The 8,151-nt window shown below is 42.3% G+C and overlaps 1 pseudogene across 1 annotated transcript; it reads right to left on the reverse strand.

The window, feature by feature from the left end:
* Nucleotides 1-6,041: 6,041 nt before the first annotated feature.
* On the reverse strand, nt 6,042-6,528 carry LOC104989321 (annotated as a pseudogene). Its single transcript, XR_825361.1, has one exon. The product of XR_825361.1 is annotated as a 40S ribosomal protein S23 pseudogene (transcript).
* Between the last annotated feature and the right edge of the window lie 1,623 nt (nt 6,529-8,151).

Genomic DNA, 8,151 nt, shown 5'->3' on the forward strand with positions numbered 1-8,151 from the left:
GCCGCCGCCGCCGGGCCCGTCACGTGATGAGCGCTGGAGCCCCGCCCACCGGCGAGCGCGGCCCCGCCCATCCAACCCACAGCCTTCCGCCCGCGTCTTCCGCCCGCGCGCCGGCCCTCCCCGCGCCGCGCTGTCCTCGCCCGCTGGTCCCCGCCCTCTCCCGCGGCCTGCCCGCCTTCCCGCACGCCTTCCGGCCAAGCCGGGCCGGTCGCCGTGCAGCCCTCTGCCCCCGGTCCCCGGCGTGGATGCCAGGCACCAGTTCCTGAAGCGCTGTGGAGACTGCAGCGTTACCGGAGGGCCTGGGCGGAGGGAGTGACGGAGAAGAGGAGGTGGCCTGGGACTCGTGACTGGAACATTTCGGGAAAATTCTTACGGGGCCCTTCTACACGGTGGCTGTGGACAGAGAGGTCCACCCAAAATAAAGGCATCTCCTGGGTTAGTTGCGGCGGAACAACCTAAACGTGGATGCTGGATAAGCTATTGTTCCCATCTCATGGTGCAGGGTTGGTAAGACCTCTTTGGGTTGCCAATAGCCTCAAAGTGCTAACATGGCTAGTTCTTTCTGACTTTGAAGGGCGACTGAATGTCAAGGATTGCAGAGTTGAGCGGGTTGGGGGAGGGTAGTTGGAGAAGTGAAATAGGAGCGCGCCCAGAAGGGCCCTGATAGAGAGGGGTCAGGGAAATCAGATAGGTGGGAAAGATGAAATGCCAGAGGCAGAGATGATGGAAGTTTCACCTCACCCTTGAAGTGCTGAGCAAGGATGAGACAAGGTGCTGAGTCAAGCTGGTCAGAAATTCGCTGGACCAAATCTGGGATTCAGATTTCCTTGAAGAGGTGGATGAAGCCCATTTCAGACACCTAATGTTGACCCCTGGACCAAAAATAGTTTTCCAGTCTGACTTTCCACCTAATTGCTGCTCATCTTTCAGATCTCAGTTTAAGTATCACTCTTTCAGAAAGACCTCTTAAACCCACATGGCGCTTGTGCTGTTCTTAGTCGTTCAGTCGTGTCCGACTCTGCGACCCCTATGGACGGTAGCCCCGCAGGCTCCTCTATCCATAGGGCTTCTCCAGGCCAGAGTACTGGAGTGGGTTGTCATGGCTCCGCCAAGGGATCTTCCCAACCCAGGGATCGAGCCCTGGTCTCGCGCATTGTGGGCGGGTTCTTTACCACCTGAGCTGCCGGCGCCATTTTCTTTCAGATCCCTCTCTGACGGCTCATAGGACCGGAACCTTTCCCTCCTGATGTTTTTACATGATAATTGTGTAGGTCCCTGTGTAATTATATATAAATAATTATTGTTTACCTTTTTTCCTTTAAAATGTTTTTAAACCCACGGGGGAACCTGGTGGGCGGCCGTCTAATGGGGTTACACAGAGTCGGACACTACTGAAGCGACTTAGCAGCAGCAGCAGACTAATAACTGACAGATGCCTGAAAAATTGTTGTCCTATTTGTTTAGTGAGTAAAAGAATGAACAGTATCAGACTAGCTGCTGCTAAGTCGCTTCAGTCATGTCCAACTCTGTGCGACCCCATAGACCGCAGCCCACCAGGCTCCCCAGTCAAAACTAAGTCAAACTGAGACCACAAAAATCAATGGTGGAATTCTGGCTTTCTACCATTGATTTTTGTGGTCTCAATTTGACTTAGTTTTTATTTTGGCTTATTCATCTTAGGCCTTGATTTCCACCTCAGAGTTTAACATTGTTCAACAGACATTTAAGTGAAGGCCTATGTGGTCTAGGAGGTTTAGAGGAATATATGAATAGAATACAATACAGCCCTTCCACCAAGGCACTTAAAACCCACAAGAGGCACTGACACGCAAAACCAAGAAAAGCCACGCTACAATTACTGAAGTGTTCATTGTAGGGTTGGGTAGCTTTGCCTGCAAAAGAGTCTAGATGCTGTCTTAGACTGGCCTAAACCACTACTTGGTCTCACCAGGCCAGATTACTAGTTGGGCGTCTTTCCTAAACTATGCTCCCTAATATTAATTCAATATTTGTTTAAAGGAAAGGCTGAATGGTAATGGGTAAAAAGCAAATCTCTTTTTACTGTCATAAACAATTTAGCTCTGATCCAAATTTGTAAATCCTACTCATCAAAAGAAATCTCTGCACTTGGTTGGATATAACTTCTTTGTAGTGTGACATAATACATCCATGGATGAGACTTGAGGAAGGAGGTAAGTACCAAAGTCTCACTGTAGACCACATACCTAACTACCACACCTGCCATATGTAGAACTGTTCCCCTAGAGGAATTCCATTTAATACAATTTTCTCCTCATTACATTTTTAAGTGATTAAATATGTTAACACTCTTTATGGATTGAGGTTCTAGGCAGTTACCTGGCTGGACCACCCCCTTTATCTAGCTCCCATTAAAAACATAAGTATTATAATTAAAGTTTCCTAAGTTTATACTACACAGACTCAAAAGTCTCACAAGTAGCTTTTCCACGTATTAGCTGTCTTAACTATGGCAAAGTCTCAATTCCGTTTTTCTAATCTATTCCAGACCTCAGGATGTTGAAGAATTAAGTGAGATCAGGAATTTTACTATACTTTATAAACTTACCTTTGATAGGTGATTGTTTTTGTATTTAAACAGCTGATAAGCACACACCAAAAGTATTAAGCACTTAATATCTATATGATATATTCTAGTACTTTAGAAAAGAAGATTCTTTTCTAGTTGGATGATGCATGAGATACTGAATTTACTTTCCAAGCACCTGTCTTAATCCTTTCCCTGCCTGTCTGTACATCCATCAGTCTCTTGATCTCAGTATCTCTCATTTGGTTTCCATTGACTTCTTCATTTTTCCCTGTATCTGTATTCAAGGCTCCTACATAGTTTCAAGCCACCTTTCTTTGCCAAGTGCACATCTATTTTAATCAGATTTCTTCACACCTTTTGCATTCTGCCTTAGCCTTTACTGAACAGTATGAAAAGAAAATGAACAATGAATTTATATTTTATATTCCCATTTTTAACACAAAATTTGAAAGCATAACACGATAAATATACTTTCCAACAAGGTTCAGCAATTATTAATATTTGAACAATTTTTATTAAGGTATAGATAACATAGATAAACCCTCATATCTTAAGTGAACTATTCATTTAGTTTTGAAAAATGTTTATCAAGACACAGCACTTTCATCACCCCAGAAAATTCCCTCCTGCACCAGAAATAACCAATGATCTGATTTCTAATACTGTAGAGAGAATTTTAAAATGAGACTACTTTATTTATTTTAAAATACTGTCATAACCTCAGTGCCAAAACCAGACAAAAATTAATTATCCTATCTAACATATAAGCAGATTTTACCCCAGTAATGCAAGGATGGTTTTACCCTAGCTTATATGTTAGAGACTTGGTAACTTGGTACAACTCTACAACTGAGAACAAAATTCTGGATTTAGAAAATCATTAGCAAGTGCCAAAAGTAAAGAGTTATCCAGACAAAATCCTAGAAGGCAATATTCCAGACATTTAAACTGAACATTTATCCTGAGGAATTTGACAATCCAAAAGTAAAATCTATAAACTGGGACTTCCCTGGTGGTTCAGTGGTGAATCCACCTGCCAATACGGGAGACAGGAATAGCGGGTTAAATCCCTGTGTCAGGAAGATCCCTCGGAGAAGGAAATGGCAACTCCCACTCCGGCATTCTTGCCTGGAAAATCCCATGGACAGAGGAGCCTGGCGAAATGCAGTCCATGGGATTGCAGAGTCAGACACGACTTAGCAACTAAACAACAAACTGAAATATAACTTGCAAAGTCCAATAAACAACCCCGATATTTAATACAAGACCCCACAGAGTAAAAATAAACCGGAAATGTCAGCACGTCCACAAATTGCATTCAGTTTTTCTACTAATCAGTAAATCTCACTCCTTGAATATTGAAAAATAGGTCCAGGATGGTACTCTACATACACTGGGCAGAAACAAAAATTCTCTCCAGGTAAAGATCTTATCACCCCAAACCTCAAATTAACCTACAGATAATTTTCCAAGTTAAATGACCAACACGTAATCAAAAATCAGAAAAAGACTGCAATAAAAACATGCTTACACAAGTAAGTAAATTAACAAGCAAACCTTGAAAAAAATTATAGATACTATAGAATTAAGAAGTTAAAGACCTCAATGGATAGGTTTAATAGTATATTACACACAATTTAAAAGAATAACTGGAACATGTTAGAAGACTAGAATGAAGCTAAGGGAAACAAAAAGATGGAAAATGTGTAAGAAAATGTTAGACATAAATTTGTGACAGAAAAGATAATGTTGAAAAAGTCTACCAAATGTTTTCATTGGAGTCCTCAAAGAGCAAAAAACCAAAATGAGGCAGAAGCAATATATGACAAGATAAAATTGGAGATTTTCAGACTGATTAAAAAAAAACCCACTGTAGGTAAAGTGTTAACAAAACCCTTTTCCTTTCCGCATGAAAACTTGACCTTCAGTTAATTTTCTAGCTCTTTTCACCTGGAAACATAATAGAGGTTTATGAGAAAAATGACCTCTGATTAGTAAATTGCCTCTGGACCAGGAAGAACTATAAATGGTCTACATTTATAGACCTGATGCAGCTACCATATTAAGGACTTAATGAGTTCAGTTCACCAGCAAAACACAGCAATTTTAAAGGTGTATGCACTTAAATGACATGTCCTTAATATATCATACAGAACTACAATGAGAAGTAAAACAAAACCCCACAAGTATAGTGAAGCATTTTACCATACTATCTCAGTAATTGATACAAAAAGCAAACAAAATCATTAAAGATACAGATTTTTGGAACTGCGTAATTAGCAAATCTGACTCGGTCACTACAAATAATGTGCGTGCATGCTCAGCTGCTTCAGTCATGTCCGACTCTGCCACCCCATGGACTGTAGCCCCACCCCACCCCCACACCCCGGCTTCTCTGTCCATGGGATTCTCCAGGCAAGACTACTGGAGTGGGTTACCATGCCCTCCTCCAGGTGATCTTCCCAACCCAGTGATCGAATCAGCATCTCCCGAGTTAACAGGCGGATTCTTTACCTATTAAGCCACCTGGTAAATCTCCCACAAAGCACGTACACTCAGACCCTTCTTTCCCTCCTCTGAGAAAATGGATTGAGAGAAGAATGTGCCTTTCTCGCTTTCAAGTAAGCCACATGCCTTGTGTGCAGCTTTATCAGAAGAATTTCATATGATTAATAAAAGACGGATGACTGTTTTTTCCTAAAGTCACCAGGAGAAATCCTTGTCCAAACACTGCAGTAGCTCCCTGCCAGGTGGGGTGCGCTGATTTGTCCCCAGGTCCCAGTTCTGATCAGACTCAACCATATCTGTCTGAGGTGGGCCTGTGAGAAGACCCAGAATGGGACTTGCAGAAAATGCATTATTTTAAATACATATGGAACATTTACCAACGTTGAGCATGATAGGGGAAGCCTTCTACAATTTAAAAAATTGTGATAAAATATACACAACCTAAAATTTACCATCTTAAACCCTTTCAAGTGTACAATACAGTGCCATTAAGTATAGTCACATTTTGTACAACCATCACCACCGTTCATCTCCTGAACTCCTTTCACCTTGCTAAACTGAAGCGCTATACTCACTAAGCAGTAACTCCCTATTCTCTTCTTCCCCCCAACCCCTGACAAACACCATTCTGCTTTCTCCTTAACTTTACTCTGCTGCTGAGTCGCTTCAGTCGTGTCTGACTCTGTGCGACCCCAGAGACGGCAGCCCACCAGGCTCCCCCGTCTCTGGGATTCTCCAGGCAAGAACACTGGAGTGGGTTGCCATTTCCTTCTCCAATGCATGAAAGTGAAAAGTGAAAGTGAAGTTGCTCAGTCGTGGCCGACTCCTAGAGACCCCATGGACTGCAGCCTGCAAGGCTCCTCCGTCCATGGGATTTTTCAGGCAAGAGTACTGGAGTGGGGTGCCATTGCCTTCTCTGTGGAATGTCCTACTTAAGTAGAATAACACATAAAATATATCCACCTTTTTTTTTTTTGGTATAGGAAAATTTATTACTATCGTGCTTTCATCATCAAAATTTATGATCTTGGTCTTTCCTTCTTACCTTTGTATAAAGCCAAAAGAGAGACATTGGCTACTTTGACAACCTTAAAGTGGACTCCAGGAATGTCACCAACGGCATGACCTTTGCGACCAAATCCAGCAACCAGAACTTCATCATTTTCCTCAATAAAATTCAAGCAACCATCATTGGGTACCAAAGCAGTGATTTTTTTGCCATTCTTGATTAGCTGAACCCTGACACACTTCCTGATGGCAGAATTTGGCTGTTTGTCTTCAACTCCTACTTTTTCCAGCACAATTCCCTTGGCGTGAGAAGCGCCACCAAAAGGGTTGGCCTTCAGGGCTGTGCCCAGATGGGCTTTCTTGTACTGCTTATCATGCCACTTCTGGTCTCGTTGGTGGCTTCAGAGCTTCCTGGCAGTACGAAGACCGTGACACTTGCCCATCCTGCCGGCGCCACGGGCCTGAGCGAAAGAGCAAAACATATCCACCTTGACTTGATTCTAGGTACCTCATATAAATGGAATTACATGGTATGTGTCTTTTTGTGACTGGCTCATCCATAATGTAGCATATGGCAAAATTTTCCACCTTAACTTTACTCTAGGTACCTCATATAAATGGAATTACATGGTATGTGTCTTTTTGTGACTGGCTCATTCATAATGTAGCATATGGCAAAATTTTCTTCTCTTTTAAGGCTGAATAATATTCCATTGTATGTGTATACCATATTTTGTTTATCCGTTTATCTGTCCATGAGCAATTAGGTTGTATCTTAATCAGATTGGGTTAATGAAACAACATACCACAGACTGTGTGGCTCAAACAGTTAACATTTATTTTTCATAGTTCTGGAGGCTGGGACATACAAGATCAAGGTGCTAGCATTTGGTGTCTGATGAGGCTCCCCTTCCTGGTTTGCATTTGACCATCTTCTTACTATTTCCATAAGTGATGGGGAGAGAGATCTCTGGTTTCTTGATCTTATAAGGGCATTAATCCAATCCTAGGGCTTCCATCTTCATGACCTCAACCAAACCTAATTACTGCCCAGAGGCCCCACCTCCAAATAGCATCACAATGGGGATTGAAGCATCAACAAATGGGTTTTTGAGGGACACAGACATTGAGTCAATAGTAGGTTGGTTCCACTTTTTATTGTGACTAATGCGAACAAATCTCTCTCCTAAATCCTGCTTTCAATATTGGGGTGTATATACCCAGGAGTGAAATTAGTGGATCATATGGTAATTTTATTTTTTGAGGAGTTGTCATGTTTTCCAAAGCAGCTGTGCCATTTTACATTCTTGCCAGCAGTGTGCAATGGTTCCAACTTCTCCACATGCTCATCCACCCTTGTTATATTCTGGTGTTTAATACTATCCATCATAATAGGTATCAGATGATATCTCCTTGTTGTTTGATTTGCAATTCCCTAGAACATTTCATGCAAAGATGAGCTCGATAAAGGACAGAAATGGTATGGACCTAACAGAAGCAGAAGATATTAAGAAGAGATGGCAAGAATACACAGAAGAACTATACAAAAAAGATCTTCACGACCCAGATAATCACGATGGTGTGATCACTGACCTAGAGCCAGACATCCTGGAATGTGAAGTCAAGTGGGCCTTAGAAAGCATCACTACGAACAAAGCTAGTGGAGGTGATGGAATTCCAGTGGAGCCATTCCAAATCCTGAAAGATGATGCTGTGAAAGTGCTGCACTCAATATGCCAGCACATTTGGAAAACTCAGCAGTGGCCACAGGACTGGAAAAGGTCAGTTTTCATTCCAATCCCAAAGAAAGGCAATGCCAAAGAATGCTCAAACTACCGCACAATTGCACTCATCTCACACTCTAGTAAAAGTAATGCTCAAAATTCTCCAAGCCAGGCTTCAGCAATATGTGAACCGTGAACTTCCTGATGTTCAAGCTGGTTTTAGAAAAGGCAGAGGAACCAGAGATCAAATTGCCAACATCCGTTGGATCATGGAAAAAGCAAGAGAGTTCCAGAAAAACATCTATTTCTGCTTTATTGACTATGCCAAAGCCTTTGACTGTG

The sequence above is a fragment of the Bison bison genome, unplaced genomic scaffold (assembly GCF_000754665.1).
Source record: "Bison bison bison isolate TAMUID 2011002044 unplaced genomic scaffold, Bison_UMD1.0 scf7180017864153, whole genome shotgun sequence".
In the NCBI taxonomy this organism is placed as follows: Eukaryota; Metazoa; Chordata; class Mammalia; order Artiodactyla; family Bovidae; genus Bison; species Bison bison.